The following is a 12,661-nucleotide window of genomic DNA, read 5'->3' as shown; positions in this document are numbered from 1 at the left end:
CGACATTGGTCCAACAAAGGCAGGTCAACAACAGACAGACAAGGCAACCCGAGACCATCAGGAAACTCCTTGAGGGGCCTCTCTCCAGCCCCCAATCCAAAAGTGGCCCAGTCATTCCCAGTTACAGTGGAAAATGTGTCTCACCAAGAAAATTTAAAACTCCAATGTCTGCCGTAAAAAGTAATACTGGTCTAAATGATGAATTACATGTGGAGAATGAGTCAAAAAATTCAGTAGGACAGAGTAAACCAATATTTTGGCAAACTTCTATTAACGATCAAAGACCAAAGCTAAGAGTCTGTATAAATGGCATTTTTATTGAAGGCTTATTAGACACAGGTGCGGATGTAAGTATAATTACTCCAGAATCTTGGCATCCGAATTGGCCTCTTCAAGAGGTAGATGTTCAGTTCCTGGGAATTGGAACCCTATCTCGTGTAAAACAAAGCACAAGATGGGTGGAATGCATAGGGCCTGAAGGGCAAATAGGAAGACTAAGGCCATATAAAGCCAACATTGCAATAAATTTATGGGGCCGTGACCTGCTACAGCAATAGAATACTCAGATTAACATTACTGTAGTTCCAGGAACTCACAATTCTGGGAAGGATATAATGAGGTATTGTGGAAAAGGTCACCAGCCATTCAGGCTGTACAAGAACACACAGTCAGTAGCAAATCTTTAGAGGTACCAACAGCCCTACCTTTAAAATGGCTAACTGAGAAGCCAATATGGATCAAGCAGTGGCCTCTAGCTGAAGATAAATTACAGGCTTTGGAACAGCTGGTACAAGAGCAACTAGATGCTCACCATTTTGAAGAATCAACCAGCCCTTGGAGTTCTCCTGTGTTTGTTGTAAAAAAGAAATCTGGTAAATGGAGAATGGTGATAGATCTAAGAGCTGTCAACAAGGTAATTCAACCTATGGGTCTGCTACAATCTGGAATTCCTTTGCCTTCTCTATTACCAAGAGGATGGCCTCTTACAGTTATTGATTTGAAAGATTGTTTTATCACTATACCTTTGCAAGAAAAGGATAGAGAAAAATTTACCTTCACAGTGCCTACTTATAATAATTCTCAGCCTACTAGGAGATATCAATGGACTATCCTCCCACAGGGGATGCTCAATAGTCCCACATTGTGCCAATATTTTGTTAATAAGCCATTGGAAATAATTCGTAAGCAATTTCCCAAGTCAATAATTTATCATTACATGGATGACATTTTATTATCTGATTCAAATAAAGATATTTTGGAAAGTATGTTTGAAGAAGTAAAGAAAGTCTTGCCTAGGTGGGGATTACAAATTGCCCCTGAAAAGATTCAAAGAGGAGATTCTATTAATTACCTAGGTTACAGAATAGGATTAGAGAAAATTCGAACGCAAAAGGCACAAATTAGGAGAGACCGGTTACAGACTCTTAATGACTTCCAAAGATTGTTAGGTGACATTTCCAGTCTACGACCAGCTGTTGGGATAACACCTGATCTAATAGTTCATTTAAACAAAACCTTAGATGGTGATAAAGATTTGAATAGTCCCAGAAAATTGACAGTTGACGCAGAAAAGGAACTGACAATGATTGAAAAAAAATTACAGGAGGCACATGTGGATAAGGTGAACCCGAATCTGAGTTCCATCCTAGTCATACTGCCTTCCAGAATTTTTCCTACAGGGATTTTAATGCAGAGGGAAGATATTATTTTAGAGTGGATATTTATACCTCATAAACCAAGTAAAAAATTAAAAACTTATGTAGAAAAGGTCTCTGAATTAATTATAAAAGGTAAACTGAGACTTCGTCAACTAGCAGGTATAGACCCAGCAGAAATTATAGTGCCTTTTACTACTGAGGAAATAAGAAAGTTATGGGAAGATAATGAACCATGGCAAAGAGCTTGTGCTAATTTTTTGGGAGAAATTAACAGCAACTATCCCAAAAGTGATAGACTTAACCTCATAAAGAAAACTTCTTGGATTCTTCCTAGAATTGTACGTGATGCTCCAATAACTGGAGCCCTGACATTTTATACTGATGCAAATAAATCGGGGAAAGCAGGTTATAAATCGGAAGAATTGAGTAAGGTGGAACAAAGCCCTTATAATTCTGTCCAGAAGGCAGAATTATATGTCATTCTTATGGTGCTAAGGGATTTTAAAGAACCTCTTAATATAGTTACAGATTCACAAGGCAGAAAGAGTTATCTTGCATATTGAAACCACTGAATTCATACCAGATGACACAGAGTTGACTTCATTGTTTATCCAGGTACAGGACATAATTAGGAATAGGCTTTGTCCAATGTACATAACACACATCCGGCCCCATACTGGTCTGTCTGGCCCTCTAGCACAAGGTATAGCTGAAATTGACCAATTATTGATTAAAAGAGTTCAGCAGGCCTCACAATTTCATAAAAAACATCACGTCAATAGTAAAGGCTTAAAGAAAGAGTTTTCCATTACATGGCAACAAGCTAAGGACATTATAAAGAGATGTCCTACTTGTTCTTTCTATAATCAAACACCGTTGCCTGCAGGGAGTAACCCAAAGGGTACTCAAAGGAATGAAATCTGGCAGATGGATGTGTTCCACTTTATGGAATTTGGTAAATTAAAATATGTACACCACACCATAGACATGTATTCAGGTTTTCAATGGGCAACTGTCCTGAGCTCAGAAAAGGCTGATTTGGTAATCACACATTTATTGGAAGTTATGGCCATCATGGGTATACCCACATAAATAAAGACAGACAATGGTTCAGCATATGTATCTAAGTAAATGAAATGCTTCTTTGCTTATTATAATATAAAACACGTTACAGGTATACCAAATAATCCTACAGGTCAGGCAGTTATAGAAAGATCAAATTGTACTGTAAAGGATATGCTAAACAAACAGAAAGGGACGAAAGATACCCCCAGATATAGATTGCATAATGCTTTATTAACCTTGAATTTTCTTAATGCTAATGAGAAAGGAACAACAGCAGCAGAGAGGCATTGGATAATGGAAAAAACTTCTGAACTAAACCAACCTGTTTATTTCAAAGACGTGCTGACCTCTCAGTGGAAGCCAGGAGATGTGCTACGTTGGGGAAGGGGTTTTGCTCTTGTTTCCACAGGAGAAGAAAAATTGTGGATACCATCAAAATTAATAAAGGTTCGATTTGAAGAGGAGAAACCTCTTGGAAAGGAGAAATGACAGCTCATCTACAATGATGATATTCATACAGGTGGTAAGAAAAACATAGAATGGGGGCAAGGTTCTGTTTTTATCTCCACAGGAAAACACTGATTTTTGAAAAGTTCAAAGGACCCTGGATATTTGAATACTGACAGATGGAAAATCATGGCCCAATAGGGACTATCAAGAAAACTGAATAGGTTCTATAAGTACAATATACTAAATCATATTTCTAAATTTATAGAGCTGGTTTTGGAGTTGGACTCTGCCTCAGTCCCTCTCTAATTCCAAGTCTGTTGTTAAAAGAAAAACCCAGAGTTTCTGGAGTTTCTGTCTCATGTCAAGAGCCATGATATGGGACAGAAAGAAATATGAGTTTAGAAAACATCTTTATTTTTCTTCATATCTATCATACCTTTCATTAAATATATCTATCATGCCTTTCATTGAATATATGTATGTCTGTATATGTCTATATGATTACTGTTTAAGTTTTCCACAATAAACAATGAGTTTTTCCTGCAGTGACATTTAAAGTTTCCAGGAAGAAGATGGGGCCCCATAACAACAACTCCACCTGGAGCCTTTCTTCTTGGCAGAACTGGCCTTTGAGTAAAGAAATGCTCATACCTCAACTACTGAGAGAGTTACAGAATATCTGTAAATGGATAAAACAGGACTGTCATATCCTTCCAAGACAGGGTAAGATAGTTTTGAAGTTTCTTGCCTTTGAAAATGTTATGTCAGTTATGTCAGGCCTTAGCCAAAGTTGGTTGCTTCAACGCTGCAAACGTGACTTTGGTTGTTTGCCCAGGTAGCCAGTTGTCTCTGTGATTTGTTACATGTTCTGGAAGTTGTTTGATTGCACTTCCTAATTACTCAGGTAACATTATTTCCCTTCTCAGATCTTCAATGGGATTGAAGATTATATAAATGTAGTTACTTTCCTTTCATGACTTGGCCAAGTTATTTGTTTTACAAGACTTAAGCTAGTTAGAATAGGGTATTTGTATTTATTGTATATAATTTCGTAGGTTTGTACTTATTATATATAATTTCGTAGTAGGCTTAAACTCTCTTACTTGAACAAAAGGGGGAGATGCTGCTGGAGCTCCTTCCACTCCTTCAGCCAATCGCCCTTGAGTTACCAGCCCATTGGGGCATGGTCTCTCTCTCTTTAAAAAAAAGCAGCGGTTGTCCTCCTCTCTCTCTCTGGCTTCCGGCTCCACTTCCAGCTTCTAGACTCCTTTCCTGTTCGCGCGGAGGGGCTGTTGTCTGGGACGGTAATCTGTAAGTTTTTCTCCCTTTGAATAAATAACCATTCTATTAATCATAATTCCAAACTGGTGTGGTATTGTCTGTGACTTACGCCTTCAGCCAGTCATATTTGGTTCTATCCTAGCTCTCCATCTTTTCAGCTTCCTGCTCCTGACCCTCCAGGTAGTGCAGGTTTTATATATATATATATATATATATATATATATATATGTGTGTGTGTGTGTGTGTGTGTGTGTGTGTGTTATATATATGTTATATATATATGTTATATATTATATATATATAATGTTATATATATAACATTGCCCTCATGTTAAACCAAACATTGGTTTTCCACTCCCACAAATTCTGTCTCCATTGCCCCAGGACTTCTTGAAGGCAGCACAGATTGTAGGTGGAGGATTTTGCATCTGGGTTGGTGTACACATTTCTCTTTCCCAAGTCTGCAGAGTGCCTTTTCATGTCATAGCAGTGAAAGCCCAATCCTGCACCATCTCAACCTCTCTACGTCCAATGAGCATGTGAATATTTTGATCTCCAATGGGCCTCTACTGTCAGTTTTCAGAGAGAGACATTCTGTCCTAACATTTGTCTGAGTTGTTTCAGCGTCTCCAAGGACCTGCTCAACCAACAACTCTACCAAATGCCACCCAGTCCCACCACGGGAAGTCTTGCATGACCATAAATGATGGTCAGTTGAGACTCTGCATCGTTCATTATTTGGAGTCCTCACAGGAGCGGAGACTCACAAGAAGGCATTATTTAAAGAAGCTAAACTAGAGATCTCTATTAGAACCCTTCCCTCGAAGATAAGGGGGAGAAAAGATTGTAAGAAATGACTATTGATAAGACAAAAACTCGCAGTGGTTTCCAGGGGTTGCTGGCAGGGCAAGACCAAATGGCAGAGCACTGACTATTTATAATACAGTGAAACTACTGTGTGTAATAACAGTGTATGTGTATCACTCTACACAAATCAACGCATAAAAAAATCCAATAACAAGATTTTACATTAGTCGTAGACTTTGTTGCTGATATAACAGTGTAGGATTGTTGATGAACTATGTGCCACCTGGTAGGATATTGATAGTGGAACTATCCGTGGTGGTAAGGATAGGGATATATGAGAGCTTCTCAATATTGCTGTAAACTTAAAACTTCTCTAAAAGTATACGAACAAAGTCAGAGAGGAGAGGGAGGGAGAATTGAACAGCAAGGACAAATCCAATGAAGCCTAGAGAAATTATTAACCCAGGAGAGACCCAGGGAGCTAGACTTGATAAAATTTTGCTACAGCTTAGTAAATTCTGTTACCACAGAGAGGAGAAAGTATGAATTATTCAAGCTCAGTCATGAGACCCTGCAAGCCCTTTCAAGCTTTTGAGATTATAGCTCACAAGAAAACTCACATTTTGGCATGAGGATATGCTGTATTTGCTCACAGACCCTTATCCTCATACACAACTCAAAGAAAAGTAACTACGAAACTGTCCTATTAATACATGCACTCTGTTCTTATTTTAAATTATTTAAAAATAAAAGAAAGACAATTTAATTACTTTATTTTTATGACTGAATTTTATAACCTCCTCTGGGAAGCAGTTTTGCTCACATCACAGTGTGGTACAGTTGGTCACAGAAAGACAGAGTGTTCTTTAGTGTTTTGAAAAATCAGAATGTACAGGGGAAATTATCTTCTGTCATAATGCTTATTTGCAAGGTGACGTCAGTAGAGGAAATGAGGGAGGTGTTCCTGAAATCACTTATAAAAAACAGATCGATTGGCTGTTCCAGAATCCTCTCAGTCTAGGAGCGTGGTTTCAGTGGCTGATAGTTCTTGAATCTTAACTTTGCCATTATCATTCTTGAAAAATGTCTGCATTAGCAAAAGAGTTTCTGAAGGACACACCCAACCAAAGAAAGGCAGGCATAAATTTCCACGTGTCTGAAAGAAGTTCTGCGGAATTCATAGGAAGAGAGAGAAATAAGACAGCCTAAATGGATAATTGAAAAGGGGCCAAGGAAGTAGAAAAACAAGAATCTGTTGTAGGTGAACAGGGGAATGTTATTTGGGGGTTATTTTGAGAGGAAAAGAAAATTTTGATGACAATCTTGTTTACAAGACGAGTTGAAGGTGATAAAATAAAGAAACAGGAATTTTATGAATCTTAGAACTCTCCTGAGAAGCTGTATAAAGATTTAAATTGTCTGCAGTCATAGTTTGGTTGCCAAGATTTTATGTTGTTTTGTTTCTGCTGGATTGTTGATTTCATCATACCGGTCATCATGAGCATCATCACCTCATCTTATGATAACTTCATCTTATAATAACTTCTTTGCAGGAGGAATTAAAATATTCCATTAAAATATTCAGTGTCAAATTTTCCAATGTTCCATATAAGTGATTGTTCCCCACATTTGCATGTTTTTTGCACAGTTTTAAGGTTTTTTTTTTTTGACAAGAGAAGGGGATTAGATATTAATGAACCTAAACATAATTTTTAAAACATATTATAAAATCTCTATCTATTTTTCTGTGTGTGTCTCTCTGTCTCTGTCTTTGTGTGTGTGTGTGTGTGTGTGAGTGAGTGTATTGTCAATGATATATATTGCCTTCTGAAATGTAAGTCAGTTCTGAAGGTAAAACACAGTGGCAAGTAGGTTATGTTTGCTGATCCCCTAAGCTCTTGTTTTGATCACTGATTAAAGACCTAATGGGACAGTTGGGATGAAGTCTAAGAATCACTCAATAATAATTAGAGGTAATTAAGGCTCCAATCTGACAAGAAACAAACAAGTCTTAAAATTCAGATACAATTCAGTTTTACAGTTTTCTTCTTAATTACTCACTGGTTTGTTGGCTATGTCTTATTTTAAGACTGATTTCACTAAAAGGTAGATGAAGCAAAGTGGGTAAATATAGACCATTGTTCCCTGGGGATTGTATTTTATGTAACTGATATGATATAATTTTTGACTAGCTAGCTTTATATATATTTACAGTGAATAAGTGTTGTTTAATTTCCTTTTTCTAATCTTAGTCACCAGACTTGTTTCAGAAATCCTATGTAGTCCTTTATGACTCCTCAATCTGTTACCCAATTTAAAAAAGAAAAATAATGTCTACAACATGGACATTTGACAGGTAGCTCTTCCACCCCCTATTCATATAAAAAAAGAGAAAAGTCTTTTTTTTTTAATGAAAATTTTCATCTGGCAAAAGATCTATTGTACTGATTTAACAAATGCCCATGTCTACTACAATATTGTTTTGATTTTAATAAGAAACCTTAATATTACCAAAAGTACCATATAGCACAATCTTGAGCATTCCTCTCTTATAATTTACTGAAGTAGCACTATATCAGTTGTATGCTGAGCATAGAGAAGTACTTTTGCCTTACTGCTGCTTTGTCCTTTGATACAACCCATGATGATATTTTGTGAAGCCTCTTCTAAGTACCTCCTTAGTTGTACTAAGGGCTATGTAGCTTTATGTTGACTTGACACAAGCTGTAGTCAGAGCAGGTGAATGAGCCTTAATGGAGAAAAATGTTCTATAAGATTGAATTCTAAACAAACATGAAGGGTGTTTTCTTATTTAGTACTTGATATAAGAGGGCTCAGTCCATTGAAAGTGTGGCCATCCCCGGGCTGGTAGACCTGGATTCTGTAAGAAAGGAAGCTGAGCAGGCTGCACAGAGAACAGTTGAACTCTTCCAGGGCCTCTGTTTCAGTTCAGGTTTCCAGGTTTCCTTCTGTATTTGAGTTCCAGTCTTGACTTCTTTTGATGACGGACTATGATGTTTAAGTGTAAGTCAAATAAACCCTTGCCTCCCAAGTTGCTTTGGTCATGGTGCTTCATCTCATCAGCAGAAAACCTAACTATGACAACCTTTATCAGTAACTTAATTAAGACTACTCCTCACTGTTTTTACTCTTTCTACAGCGAGAAAGAACAAACAGAACAAAAAGATAAAATGGACTGGCAACAAGGAAAGGTTTAAAGTTATTGACAGGATGGGCTCTGATTAGTACCCTTAAAGGGAAGCCTTGTGCTCTTTCCTACTATAGCATCTAAGATAATCTGAGAGCAAAACTCCATGCACTAGTCTGCATTTTATGAAATCATAAATTTCAAAGAAGAGAGATGAAACTGTGAGTACTCCTGAAATAGTTCCCTTCTGTAAAACAACTAGTCTAGGAAGTCTTTTCCTGAAGACAATCTGCAAAGGCCAAAGAGTATGATGCAATATAAACCTAACAGACAAGTCTACATTTTAAAGTGGCAGCTGAACTTAATAGATTTTTGTTCACATGATACTGTTTTTGCACATATGATGAATGAATGAGTTCATTAAGCTTGTGATGGGCTTACAAGAGGGTGAGAGAGAAAGGCACATTAAATTTTTATATGATAAACTAGACAAGAAATAAAAATCAAAGATAATATAATAAAAAGAAAATCTTTGACTCTCATACAGACAGAGTAGCTTATAAACTTCAAGACGCAGAATTCAGAATCCACATTTTAAAAACACACTTTCAAAAAAGAGGTACTGGTATATATTGCAAAAAAGTACATATATTCTAGAATCATTTCCCTTCATATTTTTATAATAATTAAAAATTAAGAGACAGCTATATCTAAAGAAGGTTGATAATTTACGGTTGATTGAAATATTAAACAATATATCAAAATCTCAAATACCTAAGGAAAAAGCCAGTGTTTGTTAACCATCCATTAGATCTTAATCATCATTGGGCTATCAAGGAAATAGTATAATATACAACATATGTTGCGTGAGAGTAAAACATTATGGGTGGTTAGTAGAATACACATAATATAATTGCAATATTTTTTATCATTTTCAGTCTTAAAAGTTGTAGTTGTTACATAATAAGAATTACACTCCCCACAGTAGGCTTATATGTTTGTCCTCAGTTAATGACAATGAGTGGAAAGGAATAGTAGATGTAGCTTTGATAGAGGAGTTGTGCTCTTGTAGGAGAAGGTATTTCAGAAGTCCACAACGGTCAGTCTCTCTCTTCCTATTACTTGCAGATCATCATGTAAAGCTCTTTGCTACTGTTGCAGCCCTAGGCCTGTCTGCTTCCTGAGATGATGCTCACTGACTAACTCTCTAAAACTGTAGGCAAGGCCCCAGTTAAACTCTTTCTTTTAAAGAGTTGCCTTGGTCATGATGTATCTTCACAGCAACAGAACACAAACGAAGACAGGGGTTAGTGTCAGATAATAGGGTATGATTGTATAGACCTGACCATTCTGTTATTTGGAGAACTAGAGAATTTGCAAAGTTTGGACTAGAAAATCAGTTCAATGCTTTAAGTAGATTTTAATGAGCCATTCCGGCAGGAGCATTAAAAACAGTAGATCTGGGCTATGCAAGACAATCTCAAGAGTTTGCAGAGGAGAATATTTTTAAAAAATGGCCTAGAGACTGTTCTTTTTGGTGAAGACTTGTGGGACCCTGTCCTCCCTGATCCTTGAGACCAAAATACTGGATGCAAATAATGTTTACGCTAACCAGCTAAGCTTCCTGCTAGTTCCATTCTTGGTTCTGCTATAGCCTGGTACATTAGCCTGAGGGATCTATTTTACTTTAAAATGGTAATTTCTCAGCCTGCCTCAAAGAAGCTCAGGCGCCAAGGCCCATCTAACCTGTCTGACATTGCCTTGAACCCTCGACCACCTGCCTGGGGAAAAACTCCCACAGAGGCCAGTTTCCCCAGCCCCCTCTGGGTGGGAGGAGTTTTCCTTTACTGGGGCCTTTATTCTCCTTCCTGCTTTTGTTGGGAGGAGGCTTTGCCCTTTTTGATCCTGGTTGCCCACTGGTATAAATACCCAACTTGAGTTTAATAAAGTTGCCATTTACTCTTGGTAAATGAGCAAAGGTCTCTTTTTTGTGTGTGTCTGTTTTAACCCTCAGGACAATCGTCCATTCTCGTGGGCCCGAGTTCGGGAAGGCGCACGCCTGGGTCGGGTGTGGATATCCACTGGAAGGTGGGCTCTAATAACTAACTGCTTTTTGTCCTTGTGCTAAAATTATGCTGGGTAATAAATTGGAGAAGTTTGGAACAATGGTGTTGACAGAGGAGATTTCAAGAAATTTTAGCATTGACTGTGCCACATGATGATCAGTGATAACTCTTATGCAGATTTACAGTGATAGGGAGCAAGTGGGACAAGGAGAAACACACAATACACAACCCGAGGAGGAAAGGAACATAAGGAGATGCAATGTTGGAGCCAAATCCTATGCGCAAGGAAATGAGATTTTAGGAAAAACCTAATGCTAGATGGAACAAAGGGAGTGGTAATCTCAGACAAGACTCCAACCAGTTAAGCTTTCAACTTGTTAAAAGGAATGAAGGAAAGCCTAAACAGTGAAGGAAATCATCAACAATAGGAAGCTAATGCCAGTGTAAGTCAGGAAAGAGTCAGTTTCCAGCTCTGACAATTAGTGGAACTTGGCATCTCCAGCATGTGGTTCATCAAGGGAGATAACGGAAGGGGTAGAAGAGGCTTTCTCTGTGCTTAAGGAATGCAGTGTTTCCAGGTGTGTTTGCACTGGAGTCTCAGTGTGGAGGCTCAGAGAGGACACTGTGAGAGGCTGTGAAAGTGAAGCCGGAAGTGCACTGGAGACCCCGAGTTGTTAGAATTGCCAGAGCTGTGGAATAACCAATGGGGAAAACTACTTCATTGATGTCATCTTATATTTGAATTTAATATTACTTTCAACGGGTAATCGTTTATTCGTCTGCTTTTCTGTTCCTGGTAATAAACACCATGACCAAAGGAAACTTGAGGGAGAGGGCAGGGTTCACTTCACTCACATAACCACATCCATCAGGAAAGTCAGGGAAGGAGTCGTGAGGTAGGAATTGCAGCAGAGGTCTTGGAGGAGTGCTGTTGTCTGCCAAAATTCAGTGGCAGATTTTAACCTGTTTTTCTCACCACATTTGGGGTCTTAGTATTGGTGTGTGAATCAGTTTAATAATATCTCATGATAAAGAAAAACCAAAAATGTACTTAATCAGTATTCTATTAAAACAAGAACCACTCAAACTGTAAAATGTTTCACTGTGTGTATGTGTGTGTGTGTGTGTGTGTGTACACATTCGTATACATGCATTTGTGTAGGGATTAAATATTAAATGTTTAAATGCACATGAGTAGGTCATGCATTGGTATATATGTCTTAAGGTCACAGGTCAACCTTGCATGTGTTTCTTCAGAAATCGTGTGGGTTTTATTGTTTTGTTTTTTGTTTGTTTGTTTGATTTGTTTTGTTTTTCTTTTGAGACAGCGTCTGTCACTGGGTTGGAGCTTGCCAAATAGGCCAGACTTGTAGTCTGGTAGTCTGTTTCTTCCTCCCTAGCATTGTATTAAACCAAAAAGCAAACAAGCGAACACAAACCATCCTCCAAAAAATGCATCACCATGTCTGGCTTTTGTATGTGAGTGCTGATCATCAAAATCAGGTCCTTATGCTAGAGCGGTAAGCACTAGGAAATGACCTGTTACCCACCTGCATGTTTATCCTTACCCTTGTTATTATCAGTGCTGCCGTAGATTGGATTAACACAGAAATCTTATACAGATTTATCTTTAGAATAAATTCCCAGATGCCAGATTCCTGACAATATCTCAATGTTTTTATAATTTTAATATAAGAGTTGCCAGTGAATTTTAATTTGTTGTCCCACCTGTAACAAACAGGTGATGATCTTTATTTCTCCATAGCGCTCCTAGCAGAGGGCTAGTCCAGTTTTGTCCTTAAATGTGAAAACAGTGTTATCTTACTGTGGTTGTAGTATTAGCTTTTCTTAACACAAATGAAATTGGTTTCCCTTTCAAGACAAGTTTCTATTTCTGATTCTGTTTGAATTCTTGGTGAAGTTTTAAAAATTATGCTGTAGATCTTTTTTCTCAAAGAAGCTTTAGAGATTCTTCTTTTATGTTGATTCTTCTAAAGTAATGTGATTGGGAAGAGGTTAGATGTGGCAGATCTCTGGCTACATCCTAAGTACCTTATTCAAAGAGATAGGAATAGAGGAGGAAGGGGAGGGAAAGTGAGGGAGAGGAAAAAAAAGAGGGAGAAAGGACTGAAACAGAAAGAAGAGGGAGTGAACAGGCGAGAGAGGGAAAAGTAGAGAGAGAGGGA

The sequence above is a fragment of the Myodes glareolus genome, chromosome 20 (genome assembly GCF_982192425.1).
Source record: "Myodes glareolus chromosome 20, mMyoGla1.1, whole genome shotgun sequence".
Classification (NCBI taxonomy): Eukaryota; Metazoa; Chordata; class Mammalia; order Rodentia; family Cricetidae; genus Myodes; species Myodes glareolus.
The sequence above is the reverse complement of the archived record's forward strand: the minus strand, read 5'-3'. Positions refer to the sequence as shown.